This window comes from Xiphophorus hellerii, chromosome 10 (genome assembly GCF_003331165.1).
Source record: "Xiphophorus hellerii strain 12219 chromosome 10, Xiphophorus_hellerii-4.1, whole genome shotgun sequence".
Lineage (NCBI taxonomy): Eukaryota > Metazoa > Chordata > Actinopteri > Cyprinodontiformes > Poeciliidae > Xiphophorus > Xiphophorus hellerii.
In genome coordinates this window covers 18,659,946-18,683,085 of record NC_045681.1, presented here as the reverse complement: position 1 = coordinate 18,683,085, position 23,140 = coordinate 18,659,946, and the positions used below count along the sequence as shown (strand labels likewise).

The 23,140-nt window shown below is 39.0% G+C and overlaps 1 protein-coding gene across 1 annotated transcript in view; it reads right to left on the bottom strand.

Moving 5' to 3' along the window:
- myocd (myocardin) overlaps positions 1-23,140 on the bottom strand; it is a 140,675-nt gene that overhangs the window by 103,702 nt on the left and 13,833 nt on the right. The window lies entirely within an intron of this gene.

Below are 23,140 nucleotides of genomic sequence, written 5' to 3'. Positions count from 1 at the left end.
AAAAATTTGCAATCTTCAAATGTAACCCTTAGAACGTCTCATCAAGCATTTTTATTTAGTTTAGTTTTTGTATTTTATTTTTATTTATTTGCTGGGTTTCACATTCATGTCCTGATTGAAGACATGAATCATACATAGCGAACACAATTATGCAACAGAGATCTTTGGTGTAAAGAAAACCCGTTTTTTACTCTCAACAACCCGCTGGATCAGAGAAAAGACTTTCTAAAACAGACTCCTGTAAATTTCAGTGATCTCTGATTTTTTTCCTTTTTCCGCTGATGTTTTACAATGTAATCTGAGATTTACCTCAGCAGATGGACGGTTTCTGACTTTCCCTGCCATCAACCCAGGACAGCAGAACATTAACAGCACCGCTGGCTCTAAGTGGAAGACAACCTGACATCGCACCGTTCCTCAACTTTGACTAACTTGCACCGCACAGCGTCGTCTTTCAGCAGGGAATTTATGAGCACCAAAATGAAACAGTTTGTTGGAGAAAGCAAATGGAAAGCTACGCGCAGAGAAAGAAACCCAGATGGTGGCACCTGTAGCTCATTACCCTGCTGGTGTCTGACTAGCTGCGTTTTTTTTCTCTCTCGTCTTTTTCTTTTGAGCTAACTCGCGGATCGGAGAGTGGACGCGAACACATGATTCATGCAAGACTCTGATCCCCTCTGGTTCCGTTTTACTTTGCAGGGAAAAATACATTTCAACAGTACTTTTGTGACTCCATTAGCGTGAATCATCAAATACCGCAATAAAACGTTTCCAGGCCTTTCTTTGATAATGAAAAATTCTGTGAACTTTAACTGATTCTGACGCAACATCTTTGCGGAGTAACTTTATTAAATAAGTAACTTTACCCAAGCTCCAGTTATTTGTTCTTCGACAATTTTGCTTTCCGAAACAAAATAAAATTCTGACAAGTGATGTGGACTTCTATAATAACCCCCCTTTACTGTGACTCCCCTAAATATAAACCTCTGCTAACTAGCTAACTCATCTTCCAGCTGGATGTACACCCTAAATACGCTGCTGGACCTACAGTTGAATGGTTTCAGAAGGTTCTTTGTGCTACATTGTTTTATTTTTATTTCTAGCTTCGCTGTCCCTTACATATTGGAAAAAAAAAATTCTCCTTTCAATCAACATGAAATTGTATAAAATTGTAGGCAAATCCAATTGGAACCTGAATATTTTTCATCCTCACCCTATAACCCAACACTGACACTTCTCTCCTTTGCCCGTCTCCAAATGAACTCAAGCAGAGGAAATAAAACTCGAGATTTGCGGCTCTTAAAAAGCAAGACACCTGACCCGTTTTGTTCACCTCTGACCTGGTGGGGGGGGGGGGGGGGGGGGGGGGGGCGTTAAAACGAACAAGCTGCTATCAATAAAACGTGTTAACTCATCTGGTCAAAGGTCACCCGAAAGATGCTGGCACGAGATTGGGAGCAAATTCGACAGATAGCATCGAGGCGAGTTAAAAGACCGGGTGGCTCGTCCATCTGCGGACAAAGCCGATCGTTTATCTGTGCGGCCACAAAAATCACAGGTACAGAAACCGCCGAGGGATGCTTCACTGACGCTTTTGATGAAGCTGCTTGGAAACGAGCTCCGCTTCTGCCGAAGCGTGACTGTAAAGAACTCCGTGTGCCTTTTTTTCCGCTGACGAGCTGTAATAAATGTCACAGCCGTGGTGTCTTTTCGACGCTGACAAAAAGCACACCATCACGCAGGTAAAGCCGCACAGTAGGCCTGCAGAACGGCTACTAGAAATAAAACCTAAACAAAGCTCCTTGTGCAGATTGATATGTACTACGGTATTCTTGGAAGTTGAGTACATGCAGAGGAAAAATAGTAAAGTTGTTTTTTTCCCCCATCAGGCCAGAAATGTCTATATACTAATAATAAAGTATCCTTCAGTGACATTGTTAGGACGTTCTTGGTATTAGACTTCACGGATCTTGAAGGAATAAGTCAAATATGAACCTTATGGTTATTTTGTCCATTCGACTATTTAAGCACTTTTTTTGGTAGAAATTCACAGTGGTGTGTTTAGGGTTGGTTTCTTTGAAGTCCGAATAAAAATAATTGATGTAAACTTAAGTAATACAGGTATTATTAGTATTTACTTATTTTTCTTCTTTTGGGGTTATTTAAAAGTTTTTACCTGCTTCCGGACCAAATGTAGAAGAGAATTTTCCGACATACTAAATAAATAAATAAAAGGGAGATAAAAGATTGATTGATCTTTTTGAGTAGATAGTTGTGAAAAACCTACATGGATGCATCCTTCCGTTTGTGGGGAAGTTGCAAAAGTTAAAGAAGAATTTTGACTTTATTATTTTGGCCTGCCATAGAAATGCATAGTGCACAATGACATGACAACAAAAAAATTAAGAATTATTTTAACTTTTCTGCCAAATTCACCTAATGCACAATTCTTGTGAAGTAGTGAGTAATATGAGGTAAGTAGTATTTCAATAGAGAGAAATCTTGTGGTTTTTGAACAATAACAATATTTGTTTTTAATCTGTTGCTAAGAGATGACCGAGTTTTCTGGTAACCAAGTGCCACGAAGTAAACATCAGATTTTTACTTTTGCTAAATTTACCAACTATTATTTTCTTGTGTCTAAACAGATGAGCAGTATTTCAAAAGAGCTTATGTTTTATAAACAATAATATTACTTGTCATTAATTTGGTGTTAAGAGATGACTGCCACAAAGTATAAATCTGATTTTTACTTTTATATTTACCACCAGGGACAAAACCCTCCCAAAAAAACATTTTCACTTTTCTGCAAAATTCAGTAACTGCACAATTCTTGTTAAGTAGTAAGTAGTGTAAGGGAAGTAGTATTTCAAAAGAGCAGAAGGAATCTTGTGTTTTTTGAACAATAACAATATTTGTTGTTAATCTGTTGCTAAGAAATGCTCATTTTTAGCATCAGAACGCTGACTTCCTACCGATGGGCACGCTCTGGCAGGCCCCGTTTAAGAAAGCCATACATTTTCTAGTTATTTATTTTTTATGTGTATGATTTTTGCTCAAAATTAATTACATACTTTTACATACAATAAAGTCAGAAGTGCGTTCAAGAAACAAACCCCCTGTTGCCACCCGTACTCAGCCATTTCTTGGAATAATTCTGGTTTTGGAACTTAGACGGCCGTGACAGTGTATGTGTATGTAGACAATTTATTTCAAGGGAGTATATCAGTGTATTTTAATTGATATTTTATTTCTGTATGAGAAATGACCCTCAACAAAACAAAAATTCAGGTGTGATTTTTCAAAGTTGTCTGAGATGTACAATAACAATAACAATATTATGTTTGTTATATGTATGTATGTATGTATGTAAAAGTACTGCAGAAACTTTTTTTTTTTGCACGGATGAGACTAAAGTGCAAGTTGTGCACTATTACATCTGCTTACAGCTAACACATTTTGATGTTTTAATATCAATCAAACATGGTGGTGGTAGTGTGATTCTGTGGGCCTGCTTTGCTGGGGACCTGACTGGCTTCCTGTAAATGATAAAACCATAAATTCTGTTATCTAGCAGAAAGTCATCTGAGTGGTTCAAGAACAATTGGAGGTTTTGGAGTGACGTAAAATCTGACTTTGTTTGTGGGCCATGGCCTTAAGGAGGCTGTTTGTTTATGCTGGAAAATCCCCCAATGTGTGTGAATGAAAACAACTCTCCTAAAAAAAAAAAATAAGAGTTGGCCAATATCCCTCCTGAAGTTGACTTACTGCCAATTAAGACGGGTCCAGTTTATTTGTGTAGCACATTTCAACAACGAGGCAGTTTAGTTTAGTTTATTGCTTTATTTTGAGTCATATAAAAGAAAAATATTGCATATGTTACCCCTTAGTAAGTAAAATAGGAACAAACAAAACATATACACATCCAACACATAAATATACATGTGCATGCAGGAAAGACAGAACATTGTGTGAGTTTTCCAATTTATGTTTTATTTGTCTTATTTAGACAAATAAGAATGCATGTAGCTTGAAAATGAGTAGATGAACTTATTAAATCCCACTCACTATTCGTATACATTTTTGTGATTGCCACTGTAATTTGAGATTTTGTCATTTGTGGTCTAATAAAAATTTTTTATGATGCTTTTTATTGTCAATTGATGTCACCAAGCATCTTAATTATATATCATAGGTAATTTAGGAACTATATAATCTATCTATGTATACTTTTCAATTTTGATTCTAGTCGGTAATTCTACTAAAGTGTTGGTGCTGACGGTAGTCATAATAGATTTGAATTGTGAATATTGTGTAATAAAAAGCCAAAACGTTACATTACAGTGGCAATAATTCAGTAATCATTAGTCAGAGGCAACTCTTAAACAAATGGGATTTTAGTGTTTAGTGTTTCAGCAGCTTTGCAGTTTTCTGGAAGTTTGTTCCAGATTAGAGGAGCCTAAAGACTCAGTTCCAGTTCTCCATGTACGGGTTCCAAGATCCAGGTCACCACACCCAGGTTTCGTGCCTGATCGTCAACAACTGAAGCTGCGCGCTGACTCTGGGTCGGTCCGCTTTAGGTCCAAAATATAATAACTTGAGTTTTTGTTTCTGTTCAGCTGAGGAACGTTGCGGCACATCCGCACATTGATTTGTTTTAAGCATTTAACCGGCGCTTGAATGTGTTCAGTGTCTCCTGGTGACATTGCAGTGCAGAGCTGCGTATCATCGGCGTAGTTATGGTAACTAATCTTATTGCTTGTTATAATCTGAGCTAGATAGGAAAGGGTTATCAGTAACGCCTGATTGCAGGTGTTGTAGTCAAGAGTGGCAACAATCAGACGTCAAATTTAGGGGGTAATTACTTTAATTTACTAAGATTACCGTAGTCTGGAATACTACTAGTTAGTTTGATGATCACAAAAAATGCGAACTCGGAAGAAATACTTCATCCTCAGTCTCATTATTTCCTGTTGCACATTTGAAAGCGTCCTCTGTCTGTCACGCTGCTGCCTGTGACAAACGGTGCATCAAAGCTGGACCCCCAGAAGCTCCAGCGTTTCCCGGCGGAGCTCAATGCTTGGACTCACTTTCCCCCTCCTACCCTAACCCTTCTCTTACTCATCTTCCTGCCCTTCTCCAGTGGGTCAACAAGTCTGCCAAGTAAACACACATCTAATCAAGCAGCCAATAAATTGAGCAGAGCAGCCGCTGCAGGAATGTTCACACAGTTAAAAGCGGATCTCGTCGAGCGCCAGCAGCTCTGCCAGTCACAGCGGGGCTCCAAAGGAGGGTGCAACAGGAAAGTGACCTCGCTCCACTTAATTGAAGAAGACTCGCTTTCTTGCTCCTTGAAGCCAGAGAGCTCTGAACTCGTTATGCAACCGTGCGGATGCAGCGCTTGAAGACTGATATGAAACAATTAAGAAGAGGAAACAATCTTACTCGCCTCATTCCCGTTTCTTTTTTTGTTGTTGTTGTTGTTTTGTAGTGGTCTGTACGTTAGTTGCTTTGGAGCATTTCCACGTATCTTGTTTCACTATCTTGCACAAGCAAATATTAAATAACAAAAACACATTCACACACGAATGCACCGACACACAACACTGATCCTCATATGTATTTTGGAAGCGTGATAAAAAGGTCATCAGATTTCGATCTTTTAATAAGCCGAGAAACTGAGATCTGTTTGTCGTCCTCTTTAGGCTGTTTTCAAACCAAAACTCTCTCAGCGGTGCGACTCTGATCTGTATGCCAAAGACGTTCCTACTTAATTTGATTTCCTAAACAAATAACATATATAAATTTTCCTTTGCAGAATGCCTGGAATTAACAAATCTAATTGTTAATTTTGAATGTGTCAAATCTAAATTATTGTATTTTTGGTATAAAAAAAACAAACTTGACATGCACAGCATTCCATAGATTACTCAGCTTTAGATTGTTTAGTAGCTTTTCTTGTTTTGAACCATTTTGTTTCTAAAATTAGTGCTACCTCTAGTCTACCGTTTAGTTATTGCACATTCCTTGAAGCAACTGGGATCTGGCAGTGCGACCGGCTCTTGGAAATGTACGCTGCATTGCTAAAATATTTGCTCTTCTGCCTGCAAAAATACAGGTACAGCTACAAAAATTATTAATTAATATTATACAGATGTTTTCTAACGTGTGAGCCGCATAAACAGCGGTCCACCTCGGCATTCCAGATGCTTGCTTGAAATGTTTTGAATCTAAAAACTCATTGTTTTACTGTGTCTGGGGCTGCCCTGAACTCCAGAATTACTGGAAGATGGTGGTGCGCACCTTTTCAGACGTTGTTGTGATGCAAACTCTGTCTGCTGGTTATCTACTCAAAAACATCTTGGCCCCTAAATATTAATTAACTTTTACATGCAAAAGGAATCATTAATGTGAATAAAAACAGATCCAGTATTGGCAAAGGTGCGTGAAAATGTCACCCTTTGCTATGTTTGGAGAAATAACCTCTATTGTCACAGGAAAGAGTTTAAAATGTTTGGAAACCTTTACTGGATTTCTTGAGACACAATAGCTGATACTTTATTAGACATCATCAGGCTGTACTATTTTAAAAAATATATATATATTTTATTTAATTTTTTTTTTTACAAATGTTTAAGAACAAAAGAAGGCCAAAAAAACCAAAACAATTTAGTTAATAGAAAACAAACATAGTTTACAGAAATTCAGAAATCTGTTTTTTTACATTTTATTTTGGGATTTCATGATCTGAAAAAGTACAAAAAAAGTCTTAAAATATCTTACTGTATATGTAATGAATTTATATATCATTTCCTGAAATGAGTGACTAAAACATTAAAGTAAACTTTTTCAGATACCTTTATAAACATAATCAATAGGGTTTCATTGAAGCTTTATCAGGTCAAACTCATCTAAGAAGGCTTTGCTGTAGGTTTAAGACATGTTTATGGGACTTTTTTCTTTTGTTTTCAGAATCCCATTCATGAGGTCAGACACTGATGTTGGACAAGAAGGACAGTTTTCGGCTCTAATTCATCTCAAAGGTACTTCAGGATCACACAGACATATTAGGACTGGAAGGGCATATTAACCAAACTGTTTCCAGAAAGCTGGGAGCATGAAGTTGCCCCTGACATGTCGTCATGCTGAAGCAGTATTTAAGAGCTCCTTTCACTGGAACGAACTGCTGTTCTGCACCACATGTTAAAATATACATAGTAAAACTACGACGAATTGTCCAAGAAATTATTGAGATAAGTTATAATGTCGTCTTGAGACTGTTTTTTTACCCCTCCAGGGGCTCTTTTTGTGGGCTCTAGTGTCCCTCATACGAAAGTAGGCTGACAGGAAGGGGAAGGAGAGGAGGGAAGACATGCGGGAAATGTCGCCGGGTTCGGGAGTCGAACCCGCGACGGGACTCAAGGCCTCCAAATATGGGTCGCGCTACTGCCTACGCCACCACGGCACGCCCTTGAGACTGTTTTTCAAGTGACATATTGATAATGGCAAAATAGTGCAGGTTTCTGCTCTCAAGAACTAATAATGTAATGAAGACGCCATGCTGGAACTGGACAATATTTTAAATATCCAAAATAAAGCACAAATAAAAGGGATTATGATGTTTTTCTAAGCAAACAAACAAACAAAAAAATATTAGTGATCAAAATAGAAATTATCAAGCTCACTTGCGATTAATTAATTGCTTATTGCGACCAATAACTTAACTGTCCCAGAGGCAAATGCTTGGATGTGTGTCAAGAATACCTCTTAAATATCTATTTAAAGGATATTCTTTTAAATTTTTAAGACGTTACAAAACAGTTGACTAATCTCAATATTCTGCTTTACGACAGACCTATTTTAAAAGTTATGAAAACGCTTAAAAACGTCCACGTCTCGGGAGTGTGAGCTATCATACCTCATTAAACTGCTGGAGCAAGAATTTAAGCCTTTGTGGTCAGTGAGATCCAGTAAACATAATTCTTTCCCATGTGATAAGAAAACTACAAAACCTTTCCAAGGCAATGATGCTGACATGAAGTCATGGCATTTCTCTCAGCTACTCTAATGACAACATCAAGTTTTCTCGTGCGGGAAGCGGCCAACAACAACAGGGTCAGCCATAACTTCTACTTTTTTCATTATCTCTTTAAACTCGGAGAGTTTGCCGCGAGCGCATCGGTCGCAAGACGAGCAGTACAAGACGGCTCTCCTCCTTTCATTGTCATTACTCACCGGAAGGAGCTCAAACACGCATTTATCGAGCTTTAGAAGACTACATTAAGTGTTTTTTGGAGTTGCATGTTCGAGTGACGTATTCCGTGGAAAATCCGACGGAACACGGCAACGAGGCCGTAACCCCAGTCGAAGAATTTACAGCCCTGACCATTCGTCCAGACCGATACCCGTTCTTGACAGGTTTACTTTGGTCTTTTTCGGGCCTATTTTGATCTACAGTACATGCGCTCGAGGCAAGAGTCAGACCAAGAGGACTGAAACGAGAAGAAATATAACCTCTTTGTACTTAGATTGTTAATACAAGCACATCATGTACCCAAATATCACAGCTCTCCCATTTCAACAGAGCAATCTTTTTCTGGTACTTTGACTCAGGGGATTTTTGGTATGGCACTTATGTGAGCTGGGTAGATGTCACTTTCACATCACATCGGACTTTAATCATATCGACCGGCCTGCGCTCTAGATACCAAACGCGGAGGATTACATCAGAGCTCGTTTGCTACGGCGCACCTTCTGCGTTTCTTTTGATTCCCTCGGATCAGAGCAAATTCTAAAGACGGAGCCAATTCATTTTTCTGGAATTTGTCAGCAAATATTTACTTTTTGGATATTCCAGCACTGAATAGGCAAAAGGCAATGTCCTGGAATGCTATCCGCTCCGTCACAGGGCCAGCTACGAGCCAGAGCCCCACACACACACACACGCACACACACCCCCACACACACACACACACACACACACACCCACACGCCTCCCCCCCCGACCCCCCCCCCCCAACACACACACACACAGTAAACGCCAAGGGTATATCAGAGTCCTCAATTCATCTGACAAGCTTGATTATGAACTCTGGGATGTAAGGTTAGGCTGAAGTTCCTCCAGAAAATCATTGCAGTGACATAACATGCAGCTCCACTTTAAAAAGAGCCCAATAGTGGAAACCATTAGAGCCAGAAAGCGCCCCAGTGGGAGAACAGAAAATATAAAAATACGTTGTTAAACACGGAATAAGGTGAAATGTGGCCCTGCCTTTCAGCTTAGTCAGCATATAGAGATGCTATATCAGACAAAAGTAAGCTCATTACATCCAAAATGTAGATTTCAGACTGAAAATGTTCATATTTGTAGGATACAGGTGCTATGTAAGTCAATAGCAGTAAACAGAGTAAACTTCAATTTTTACAGCTGTTTGGGTGTAAAAATGATTTGTCCTAAGGATCTCGATTATTAATTTTTTTTGTTTGTTTTTTTAACCTGACACTGCAAGTCGATGCTGCTGCCAATCACTGACCCAATTCACGTCCCAATAATATTTTTGCATGATGTTATTTTCCTAAAATGCTGTTAGTGTTTTACCAAATGTACCAAGACACAAACATTTTTTATCAAGCACATTTATTTTTCACTTTTGACCTTAAAATATTTTTCTCAAAGGTCATTGGGATCATTGAGGACTTAATGGCAGCAACTGTAGTCTCCTGGAGTCGTAAGGCAATCGAAAGGGCTTTGTAACCTTTTCCCTCCAGATCAATTGATGTCAATGTCTTTTTTTTTTCTTTAAATTTCTGTATGCTGTGCCAGATTGTTTTGCTGTTTGAGAACTTTTAGCCCCATATTTTCATGCAGGTTCTGTTGATTTTGTAATACAACATGTCTGGCAGCAATCAGGTTTTTGTAGTTAATCGCAGTTTAGGCATCGTGTAACATTGTGAACACTTAACTCTAACTTTGGGCCAGGTTGTTTGGGATGGGTATGTTTCCTTTAATAAATAAAGGTATTATTTGAAAACTCCCCTTTTTGTATTTACTCAAGTTACCCGGGATATTTAAATTAAACAAGGATAAACAGAACAAACCTTTAAAGAGGTAAATACTTTTTCTCAGCAACACATTATTTAAGTCTTATGATTTATAGTGTTGTCTTGTAAGCTGACTGTATCGCTACACCCCTGTTGAAAGAGTTATCTTCTGTCCGTAAGTTACCGACTGACCAGACCTGGACGGTCTATTCAAAGCTCTCTCGTTAAGCAACAGGCAACATAAAACACTGTAATGTTGTATTTTCTGTGTCTTTGTTGTGACGTGTTCAAGTGAGCTTCTGTGTTACATGTTTGTTATGAAACTGAACAGCAACTCTTGGCGATTCTGGACTGAAGTGAAACGGCTCATATTGTCGCAATTAAAAAATTGGTAAAGCAATCCCCCGACCCTTGGCTTCTTCTCCGCTGTCATTTGGAGGAAATGTACAGCAATTTCCTCGTAACGGTTCATGAGAGGTGTCATAAAGTTGCAACTCAATTACCAGTCCTCCATAGTAACGCGAGCGGCCAACCGTGGAGGTGTCCACAAAGGAACCTAGTCCCACTGAAGAGCAAACATCTCTTCAGCCAATTACCCGTGAGCTTATATGTTGCCAAAACAGCCAATAATCCGAGCGGTGAGCGCACAGAAAGCTAGAGAAGCTTCCGAAGCCTCGTCAAGACCCGGATTACTCCTGGGCTAGAGACAAAAGAAAGACTGTGTGGTATTAAAAACAGATGAATCATGTATGTTTATGTCTAGCAATAAGAGATCATACTTGAAACCATGTTTCTTCATTTAAGGTTTGTCAGGCTACTTAGAAGTAATAATTGATTAAATCCAGGTTCTAAACTTTAAGCGGACCATCTGCGAACAGTTGTCAAGTTAGAAAACGGGTAATGGAAAACGGTTGCTGTACCTTAGTGGAGTGTGACGTCCAGCATGTCTTGGTCTCTCTGCAAACTAGCTAACGGTGTGTGTGAGATGATGTACGGTGAAACACTGCACATAAAAACAGAGCGGCGTACACAAGTGAAACCAGAGTCGGACCTCTCGTGGGTAAACAAAGCAACATTAAAACACCACATATCTCAGCCACATGACCTGTGACCAAAGACCGCACATCACCAGAGTTCAGAACTGACAGAGCACAGTTAACCAGCATTGATCAAAAATATTGGTCAGGGGCGTGCCGTGGTGGCGTAGGGCGTAGCACGACCCGTATTTGGAGGCCTTGAGTCCTCGACGCGGCTGTCGCGGGTTCGACTCCCGGACCCGACGACATTTGCCGCATGTCTTCCCCCCTCTCCTTCCCTGTTTCCTGTCAGCCCACTATCACTTAAGGGACACTAGAGCCCACAAAAGACCCCCTGGAGGGGTAAAAAAAAAAAAATATATTGGTCAGACGAAAGAATTAATAAGTTGGTGGGGATTTGAAGGTATAGCTTTTAAAGCGTATCAGTTTTGTATGAATGCTTTGTTCCTGCTTTTGTATAAAAATGTGCAAAACTATGACGTGGAGTTGGAGCCACGCTAAGAAAATACAAAAATATCATGAGAAAATAAAGTCATAAAATTACAAGAATAAAGTCGTATTGAATAACATACATTCTGGTAATACTATGACTTTATTCTCATATTATTTTTGTAATATGACTTCATTCTCATGAAGTCATAACACCTTTTGATATTGTGACCTTAATCTCATTACTACAACTCTATTCTCGTTTCATTTCAGCTATTTTTGCAATACTTCGACTTGTATTATTTGTATGGGTTTATTCTCGTTGTATAGTGATTTTGTTCTCGTAGTTTTATGACTTTATTCCCGTAATTTAACTTTTTTATTTTTCCTCGGTATGACTGTTGTACTCCACTGTACCAAGCCTTCTATTTGTTGTGATTCAAACTGTTTCCCCTGTGGAGAATTTTGCCTAATTTACCTTTCAGCATAACTCAATTTTGACTACCTTGCTTGGCTCTGAAAGAACAATAGTCCTCTTTAGGCCGCTAAAGCCTAGCTCTGAGTTAAGGCTTTTAAGATGGGAAAAATGCAAGATATATTTTTTCATTTTACAGGTGTAACCTGTTTAAAAAGTGTATTTTTCCTTCATTTACATGTCACTTCAAGAGTTCAGAAGAAAAACAAGTTGAAGGTAATGTGGGACCTGGAGCTGTCACACCGTGGTGGAATATTTCAGTTTGTAGACGTTGCACCTGGGTCTTTTCTCTTCCCACACACTAAAATGTCCTTTAGGGGAAGACGGCCTGAGACTCTGTGTCATCATTTAAATACATTTAGAAGATTTAGACATTTAGCACAAACCTCAAATGCAATTCCAAAGGACAACGTTTGAAATACCATTTAAGCTATCACCGGCCGAACATTTGTTTCTGATTTGTAACCAGACATCATGAATATTTTATCTTCAGCAGCGGTACTTTACTGCACCTAATCGGGGAACATTAATATTACATCCAAAGTCCACATTTTTATCAAGTTTGTTCTCCCACAATAATATGCCTTAAAATAATATACAGTACAGACCAAAAGTTTGGACACACAGGTGTGTCCAAACATTTGGTCTGTACTGTATATATAAAAAAAACTTCCGCTCTGTTGATGGAAACTAGCTAGAGCAATGCTATTCTCGTAATGCCAGTGGCCATTAGCCAATGAAGGAGGAAGCATTTTGTACAAGTTAGCCTATTACAATTTAGGCTACCTTGTTGCTATGCATCCTCCTGCCACATGTTGGTGTGCCCTGGGCTAGTCACTTAGCTAAATGTTGCTCATCGATTTGTGTCGGTGTGTTTGCGTGTGCGCATTTATGAATGTAATTGGATGTAATCTGGGCCAGCTTTAGTGGACCAGAAAACAACAATAAAAAATTCAGCCCATTTAGCATTTATATGTTAGAATTTAAGGTTGTTTGATAGCAGCTACCAATTGTTAAAAGGTAGCTAAATTTCTTGAGGAGAAATTTGGGCCACAACAAGATGATCAACTTATGACAAACTTGAGCACAACTACCATGTTTTCACCGTATTTTCTCAAAAATGCAAATTTGTGAATAGATTACATAGACGTAAACACAAATGCAGAAGAAACAGTCCTGAAGATTAGCAAACGTTTTAAAGTTCCTATTTCACATATATTTATACTTTATTTATCTTCTCCTCTCAACTCAGTTATAACAAGCTGAAATTACCTGGTCAAGTAGTCGGGCTTTCTTTCAGCCAACTGACCTGCAGCATGCAGCAACAGGCCAGGGAGGGATAATTCATGCAGTTAGAGAAACCTTCCGTCACTTTAAAATGTGGGAACAGTGTGACGTAACATTTTGGCAGGCTTGAAACTATCTTTTTAAAACCTTGGTAGCTCTACCTTGATGCTGGTAACCAGTATTGGTAACCAGCATTTCTTTTTGTGCTGTTGTAAAGAATGTCTCATGTGTTTGGATGTGAACCGGTTTGATGATGTGTAGAGGATGATGGCTTATTGCAGAAAAAGATGCATGACTCACTCCCCAGTGGAGCTAATGAGAATGAGTGGAATGCAGGAAACAACAACACCACTGCTTTCTCCCACTAATGTTTGCTCCTTGAATAACAGGATGCACTGTTTACGGTTCCCAATAATATTATTGGGCAATATTGTTAAAATATTCTAACATTTTGAATCGTGACCATTTCCTTAGAAACATCTGATTCTAGCTGGATGTATTAGGAGGCGGTTAATGTCTTTCAGCTGGATAAACGTTGCAGCTATCCACAGCATAGCCTTCTTCTGACGGCTATGTTCAGCAAGTAAATGCAGTGTCACAAAGCTCTCGTCATCACAGACTGTTTTCTTAAAAATAACAGTAGGTTCGCTGTTCTCCAGTGACATCCACTGTCGGATCCACCTTTGGTATCTGGTGGATCAGGAGATTGGCATCAAGGATATGCAGCGTTTGTGTAATGCTACCTTCTTATTACAAAAAACAAAACCTGACAGCAATGTCCTTAACACCTTGTTGAATCTCTCCAGAAACAATATAAGGCAGTGCTGCTAGTGTAAGCCACGCATAAATTGTAAGGCTAAAGAGCTGGTTGAGGTAAACACCAATGATCCCTCTACCTACCACTGTTAGCTAGCTACTACTGATCGGTTGATTGATTTTAATTTATTTGATTCAAATTCATTATAGTATATCACCATCATCTTTAAGATATATGTGTAAGCATAGTGGTACAAAGAAGGTGACTATAGGTTCCCACAATGCATACAGTCATACTGGTGCCCTCTATTAGATGTTCTTTGCTGCTATTTCAACAGTTAATTTGTTTTCCGGCTCTCCCTATGAAAGCTAGCCAAACCACAGAAATCCTAATACTCTAAACTGTGAGCACCTATGTGTCAGGAAGGAGAAAAATCCTCTTAGCAAATCCAAATCGTACCTCTTGTTAAACACAGTTCAATAGCCTGTTTACATCAAGCGAGGCCGTCCACCAAACAAGCGGCACCGCTGCACTTTTGCTCTGCCAGAGGAGCAGATAAATGTTTGTTTACTGTGAGCTAGTCATTGATGCGGAATGCGAGATGTTTAAGGTGGGATGCTGCTGATGTTTGCATACGTACGTACGTCTGGTACGGTACGCGGTTGTCTGTATGCGTGTGTGCGTGTCCGTGTTGTTTCATCTGCCAAACAGTAATCACAGCAAACATGTGCAAACACTCGAGGGCCACTGTAGGTAAACTCTGTATAAAAACCAATTTAGCATAGTAACTATGAAACGGAGAAAAGTTTATGCAAATGCAATTAGAAAACTAATGGGATTTCACGTCAACAAATATTGATTGAGAACAGCTGCCTGATGTGTGAGCTCATTACATTCTTTAGAAAAGGTTGCATGAAAACGCAGAGACTCTAATCAGGCTTGTTGAGCAATGTTCTGCCACAGCATGAAAAAGGGAAAAGAAAGTGCTTGTAGTTGTTGTCTTCATGTTTCCTAATCTGATCTAACCATATCCAATTGTAATCTGTATATATATATATATTTGTAACATATGTAATAGAGATCATTGTAAGTCACTTAACTATGGCCAGATGGTTGGGCACATTCCCATGACAGCTCATTGGAACCAATTAGAAGAACAAGTGCATTAGAGTGAAACGTCAACAACATCACATTGATTTACCGTTACGTAAAGACAAAAGCAATGTTAGGGCCATTTAATCATTACGCTAAATATGGCTTTAGTTACATAAATCAGCCTCGCTGTCTGATTCTGCGTTGCTGAGAGAGGCAGTACAAATTGAAAAAGTGGCTCAGCTGTTAGTTCAAAGGGAAACAACATTGGAGATTTCATTGTAATTGAGAAAAGAGCAGAAATAAAGCCGGGAGGCTGGAAGTCGGTATCTGCATTAGAGCTTTCCATTGGTCTTGGTCTGTCAGTACTGGGCTATGTATAATGATTGTAGATTCTTGGTACTCTCCAAATCAAAATTGCCTATTTTCTGTCTCGTAAAAACATCTTCACTTCTGCACTACACATGCACAAATCCTTGGAAAACTCAGGTTCTATATAGCCCAACAATTCAAGCCACAATCTATCAAGATTCCCACAAGCTGGGACGAAGAAACACGCTAAAACAATGCATGTTTTAAAGTGCATCATAACCATAATGATGATGCTGTTGAGACGGGAACATAGCTTTGCTTAAGTTCCACTTTACTAATGTCTCCATCGTTTCCATCCACAGCTTTCCAACCATGAACCCAACACACCGCCACGTTGCCTCAGCTATGACCGTCTCTGTTTTGGCCATTTTTCCGTTGCAAGTCTTCTGATACAGCGTGAAGGCATCGATCCTAATAATAAACAGTCAATGAGATGAATTTCAACGTAGTCAGTTGATTAAGCACATTAACTTCCCTTAATGAGCCTTTATTCCTTACCGTACTGATTTAATTATTCTCCCCTTAACCTGCTTCAAGGTACCTTGTGTTATATGAAAGTTGTGTAAGTCGGCAAGGTCTTCTACCAATCTAGAACCAATCTTTTAGATCGGTTGCACTCAACAGTGCAACCAATCTAGATACTTTGAAATTGAAATCCAGCTATACTTCAACATCTCTTCCTTAACTTTGTTGAAACTGGAAGACAGATCTGAACAGGATGCAACCTCGGTCCACTTCTCTGGAGGTTTTCCAGGATTGTCCCACTTGGAGGAGAACCTGGGTTGACCCAAAGAATGCTGGAAACGATACGCATTCCCTCTGGCCGGAATATGCCAGGAGGTGTTGCTGGGGAAAGTGATGGCTGGGATTCCCTTTCCAGACCCATTATTCCCACGACCGGTCTTGGTACAAAAGAGATGATGGATGGAAGGAGATTACGTCTGAAGACGCACAGAGAAATTGGCTGATTGGAGTCAAACTATTTTCAGCTTGACAAATGATCAGTAGTGAAGATCTGGAATAAACTCACTAAAGAGCTGAAGCAAAGTCCAAGCATGAGATATTTTAAGAAAAGACTTAAAATGGTTACTATTCAAAAGTATAAGGATCAACAGAGGTGATGAATTTGGCTGAGAATTACAGCACTGTGGATGCAGGGGTGTGTATGTGTGTGTAAATATATGTGGGTGTGTAAATAGGCAAATATGATTTATGTATATATGCAGGTAGATGCGTATGTGTATATATATATATATATATATATATATATATATATATATATATATATATATATGGGTGTATGTATTACTTTCATTTGGTTCAGGAAAACGTATTATAGTTATTACTGTTTTATTGTTATGGAAAGGATACTACGTAGAAATAGGAAGACTGCATATGCTATGAATTAATGAATGGAAAAGGGGTAAGATTATATAAGTTAAACTTCATCATACTCCTTTTCAGACTTACAGTCACCGAATAAGTGGTGTATTTACATGTATTTGAGTATGTACATTTGATAGGTATTGTATTTACACTTAGAAACGTGAAAGTCTTTATTATTATTATGTTTGTTGGTGATATGTCTGTCTGATATAAATTATCATCATCAGCTGGTTAGAAATGCGGTGACAACAACATTCTTTACTGTGGATACTGTTACTCAGAGAGGTTATTTATTTTCAATATCAGTGAGCTGAGTGAAAAATTAAGTCAGAGGAGGCTCTGAGATGTAAGCAGTTTTATTCCAAATCTAAGACATGTTGGGTGATGCGATAGCGAAAAGACGAAACCTTCAGGAGATAACGGACAATAGTGTTTTATCTTTTTCAGCTTCTAAACTGCATCTTTGTCTCACGGAAAAACTGAAGTTGAAAATGTTGGCAGCCTTTTAGGAAATAGGGCTAAGAGGAGGATTTACATTCTTTGGGAAATATGCACAAGGACTACGGTTTTAGTAATGCTAGCCACACTTACTGAGCTAATTTGGAATAACAGAAGCTATCCTGAAACATTTTGTGCTTGTTTTTAAATATTAGTAAAACTACACATGGCTTCATCGGCTTCTTAAGATGGCAGAAATGGATAAACATGTTTATGGAAGATAGAAACTTTACAAAATAACTAAATCTAAATCGAATTTAACGTGCAACTTAAAGGAGTGTATGCACAAACGTCCCAGTTGGCAGAGTTGTGATATTTACGGTCAAATAAGGCCAACCAAACCAGAGGAGGATTATCATTTTTGCTGAGTTTATTGTCCATTTAATTGAATTAAAGATTCTTCAGTTTTCTTTCTTTTATTTTCATGTCTTTAACATAACTAGGGTAGGAACATTTTCTCATGAAAGCACTCAGCATATTGCGTCATGTAAAGCTGAAGTTCCTTGATAAGGTTCTGAGTCAATAAGAGTCTCATCTCGCTTAACAACCTTTTTAGCTAATAAACTGCACAATGCCGCTACTGTTTCACTTCTGCCAGCTACTGCCTGCTTTACATTGGACAATGCATTTTCATTGGGCTTTGAATTTACAATATGTATGGAAGAAGGAAGAGAGACGTGGCTCTGTGTGCGTGTGTGTGTGCGTGCGTGGGTGTGTGTGTGTGTGTGTGTGAGTCCTCTCCAACTCCAACATTTACATGAAAGATAATGATGAAGCTTGACAACAGCAAGTCTTAGAAAACCATGCAAAGCAAGAGGAGGGAGAGCTGAGAGATCAAAACACATGTTCCGCATCTGGACTTATTTCTGACTAATCTAAACACATTATTTATTATTGTAATTACCTTTGTCTTAGAATGTAATTAGACATCATAATAGGCCCATATGTTGCATCTCAGCAGCACAAATGATGCAGGTTGTGTGTGCCAACTCGCTCAGCTGGAAGTCTAATTGGACCCATGTGAGAACTAATAATGCACGAACGTGTTAGACATGCCAGCCAGTACGTGTGGCATCCTGTCACCGAGAGGAGAAACGGAGAGCGGGGAACTCGCTGAAACCCAATTACCTCTGTGGAAAGCCATTTGTGCTGCAAAGTCACAGCAAGATTGTTTAATTCTTTAGTTTTCTGTGTACGTTGTTTGGAAAATTGGGCTTAAGTCTGTTAAGTTACAAGCAAACCTAATGTTTACCTAATTATGCTGATGATTATTTGTGGGCTGGCTAAAAAGCAATGCTGCTGAATTGTCACTGTTCATATTTCTGTTTTATGTAGAAAACAATTTGGTGATTTCTGATCTCCCTTCTTAGACCCAAGGCTTTATCGCTTTTTATTGAGTGACACAACAGAAAGTTAGAAGTTAGAGACACAATCAAAAGCAGTCCACACCGAAGCAATGCAAGATTAGCTGCTGTGGATGTGGAAGAGGTTGGCAGGGATCTTTGTGACCAGTTGGGGTTGTGTGCTAGATGTATGGAAAGCAAAAAGAAAAAAACCCAAAAAGGGACAGAATTTGTATGATTTGAATCGCCTGGCAGGAAATCAGCCAGGAATTTCAAAATAAATATTTGAGTTTTGTTTGCAATGAGGCCTTAATGATATTGTTTACAGCAAATGAACGGTAGACCTATCATGCCTTGCTGTACATAACATAAGTCCTCTGCAAGAGAAAGAATGATTTGTTTCTTTGCCTTGGTTTTTATTATTACTCTAAATCTAGCATAATTGGTTGAGAAGAATCATTGTCCTTAGTCAGTTATAATATAGCTAAATGAATAGGTAAATATATTGTTAATGCTGTCTTAACTAGGTTTAAGTGAGTGCTTGGGTTGTTGCTTTAAGCCAAACTTTGCCTTAAACTTCTCCACAAACGTTTCTCCCTGATCTGTCCTGCTGTGTTGCTCGGTTTCCATGCTGCAGTTTGCTCTCTAATGTTCTCTGAAACCTCGACATAAAATTTGTTCTGCGATTAAATTACCTACAGGTGGACTCTGCCCTAATTAAGTGATTTTTCAAGTCGGTGTTTATTTTTACGTATGCTTCATTTTCCCTCTAATTTGCAATTACACTCTGCTTTGTGTCGGTCTATCATGAAAAATCATAAAAACAAAAGAGAAAAATAGACAGAAGTTTCTGGTTGCAACATGAGTTGATTTGTTGAGCTTATTTCTACTCAGTTCATTTGTAATCACCTCGTTGGGATACGTCCCACTTTACTGTTGTGCACCAATTTAATGTTGTGTGATAGTAAAACAAGCATCTAGAAATGTAATAAAGTAATAATTTGCTAAGTTGAGAGCCTTTCATGCTTACAAAATAATCATAAGTCAACGTGAATTAAAAATACATACATGCTGATAAAACAGATTGGTGTAGTAGCACTTAAAAAATACTTTAGAAGTCCTTAACCCTTTCATGCACAGCGGCCACTGCCGTGGACAGCTTTCTAAAGGCCTTTTTTTGTGTTTCTTGTGGATTTTTAATATTATAAATGCACACAGACCACTGAAGTGGACAACTAGTGTGCCATACAATATACTGCCAACTACTGGCCATCCACTGCAAGTCCAAGAACATTTTTGTTAAATCCAAGACGAAAAAGCATGCCGACCAACCCAGTCCCTCCTTCTGCTGTAGACGACTCTGGCAGGTAAAAAAAAAAAAAAATATATATATATACATTATGGCATGAAGTAACTCCTAAAGAACAATACCACTGATGTATTTTCCAAATAACAAGGTTGTATTTGGAGAAAATTACAATTGATCACATAAAGATTTTTTTTTTTACAAATGTTTTTTTCCCCCGCCTTATGAAAATCAAAAACACTTTGGAAAAAAATCCTGACATAAAGGATCATAATCCATGCATGAAGGGGTTATAAAAAAAAAGTCTAGACAAACTAGCAATAAATCTAGCTTTTTGGAAGCAAAACTAAATTAGGGGATAACTGATATTTATAAACTTCGTATTGCTTTAATTGTTTTTCTTTTCAAATTTCTTGTATGAGTAGTGAGTTTTGCATTGTGTGCCTTTGCGGAGCAATCAGTCTGCGTTTTGACAAGACCGTCCACAAAGCTACAATATGTCATTGCCGCGTTTGCATGCGGCAATGCATGCCGTTTGCATGCCGTGCCCCGGTGCACGGCGTGCGCTTATCTGTGACACAGAACGCTGAACAGGCTGCTGCCAGGCAAAAGCAGAGAGGAAGCATCGGCACACGCCGGTGTTAAGAAAATAGGAGAAACCAGAGAGCTTTGTTAGTGCGAGATAACAAGACACTCCTCTGGGCCTTTTCAGCAAACAGAAACCAAATGTTAGAGCGGCCATTCAAAATATGACTCAGCAATTACGTTACATTGTATGAGGTAAAGATCGATGTGAGAATAAACGACACAATAAATAAAGATGCTGATGTTAGGCTAGCGAGCAGGTTAAGATGACCAACGAAATAAATAGACGCCAATCAAATGAAGTCTTTGTAATATGAGCACAGCACTCAGCTTATGCCCTGAATACTGACAGTACATCCAAGTCTTTTTCAATGATTTGTGAATCATCTGTGTTGTGAATCATCCGCCTGCTAGTGAAACTCGACAAGGCGATGCTTTTATCTTAGCTTTTTCCACCGCAGATTTGGGGGGTAAAAAAATCAAATGAACTAAACCAAAACAGACTTATTTACCAGAAGTACAACACGCAAACGTAACAGTACTGGTTGTAAATTGTTAGCAAAGCTTGAACAGAGAGACTGTTTGTGTGAGCAGAGCAGAGCTTCTTAAGAACAAAATAATGGAGAGATGAAAAAACAAACGTATTTGGCACTGAATCGCATGGAAATCAGAAAAGAGACAGTCAAGCTCACTTTTGTATAGTTCAGTCTAAGCAGAATGAAACACAGTTGAGCTTGCATGCTTTGATTGGAACAATAGAAGTAGACATCAGCACTAACGGACTCAATGTAGGTAAAAGTTGGACCCATAGTGTTGGCATTTTTGTAAAAAGGAGGGAAAATTATACATGATTTTGAAAATGTAGCAAATAGTCTGAACGAAATGGGACATGTGTTTTAATTTCAACCCCCGTTTAGTCTGATACCACTAAAGGAAGTCCAGTTAAACCCTCAGAAGTCATCTAATGAGACCATAGAGACTACCGATATGATTTACTGTAAGAAGAAATATGGCTTAGTTAGATTTTGCTGTAGAACATCAGAGAAAAATCTGCATCAATAAGCATAGCAGAAAGCACAGCATTCAAACCGACAGGCAGGGCAAGGAGAGCATTAATCAGAAAAACAAAAATCAGAGAAGCAGCCAAGAGGCCCGTTATAACTTTGGAGGAGCTGAAGAGATCCACAACTCAGGTGGGCAAATCCAAATCTGGTCTGTATGGATGACTTGTAACAACAATGGTACAAAGAAAGCCATAAAAAGTCAGTTTCAAGCCAAATACATCAAAAGATGAGCCTAAAGCTGAACTTTTAGATTTACTTGCAAGGTGTAGTGCTGAACTAAACACCATTACCACAGCGTCATGCCATGGGGAATACTTTTCTTTAACAGGAAAAGGGAAGGAGGTCAGACCTGATGAGTTGACAGGATGGGACTCTAGTGGTTTACCTTCCAGAACAACCATAATCCTAAACATACAGCCATCCATAAAATAGATCAGATCAAAGCATAGTGTGTTACACTTTTTCTAGTCAATCTAACAAAAAGCTGTGGTAAGACTTAGAAACTGATGCTCACAGACACTCTTCAACCAATTGGACCAATTTAAGCTATTTTTGCAACAAAAAACGAAGCCGGTATAAAGATGTGCAACACTGGTAGAGACAAAGTCAAGCAAGGTAAGAATCATAATTGAGAGAAACGCTTCTCCAAGCATACCCCAAAACCGGCTGCAGTCGTCTTTATTAATAGCAGATCTGCCTCTCTGTTGCTTGTCAGTGGAGCGACACCCCGCTGTGGTCCTACGTTTCCTCAGTGTGCAGGATTACAGCTATCAGTGACACAATGAGCTCCGTCCAGTTTCCTTTTCCTCATTTCGACCGTGCTGCCATGCATAGCAGCAAAACAGCAGACGATACTTGATATGTGGGAAAGTCACACGGGCCTTATTTGTGTTTTTTAGCTGTAATCCTGCAGGCTGTGGAAGCAGGACGCTTCCTCGCCAAGATCCCTTTAAAACTCTGGAAAATAAATTGTGTCATTACCCTAAACTGGGTTTTGCCCAATGCCCATAATAGTAAGCGCGCAAGGCCCAAATCTGTGAAACTACATGAAAAATGAAAAGAAAAAGAAATGGCTTCGGCTCACCCTACGACGGCGCAATCATGTTATTAATGGGAGAAAGCAGATTGTTTGGATATCATATCCCCATGATAATTAAATCCAAATGTTTTGAGACGAAAGCTTATCCAGTACATGACTGCTGGCCGTAACGCGGATGAATCGACTCGGTGTGCGTAAATAAACACAGATAAACGGGGTTTGTGCACGACTGAAGGCAAACCTTAAGCTTGTTTTTGTGTAAACCCGTAGAGGCGAGTTATCGTTTCGCCATGACGTCGCAGCGCAAAGGGAAAGTGAATTAACCACTGACAACCAACGTCCAATTCTCTGACCTCAGAATACAAAGCCTCCAACTTCTGCCAAAAAGCGAGACATAGCAACAGCTTTCTAGAACACATCTTGACTCGT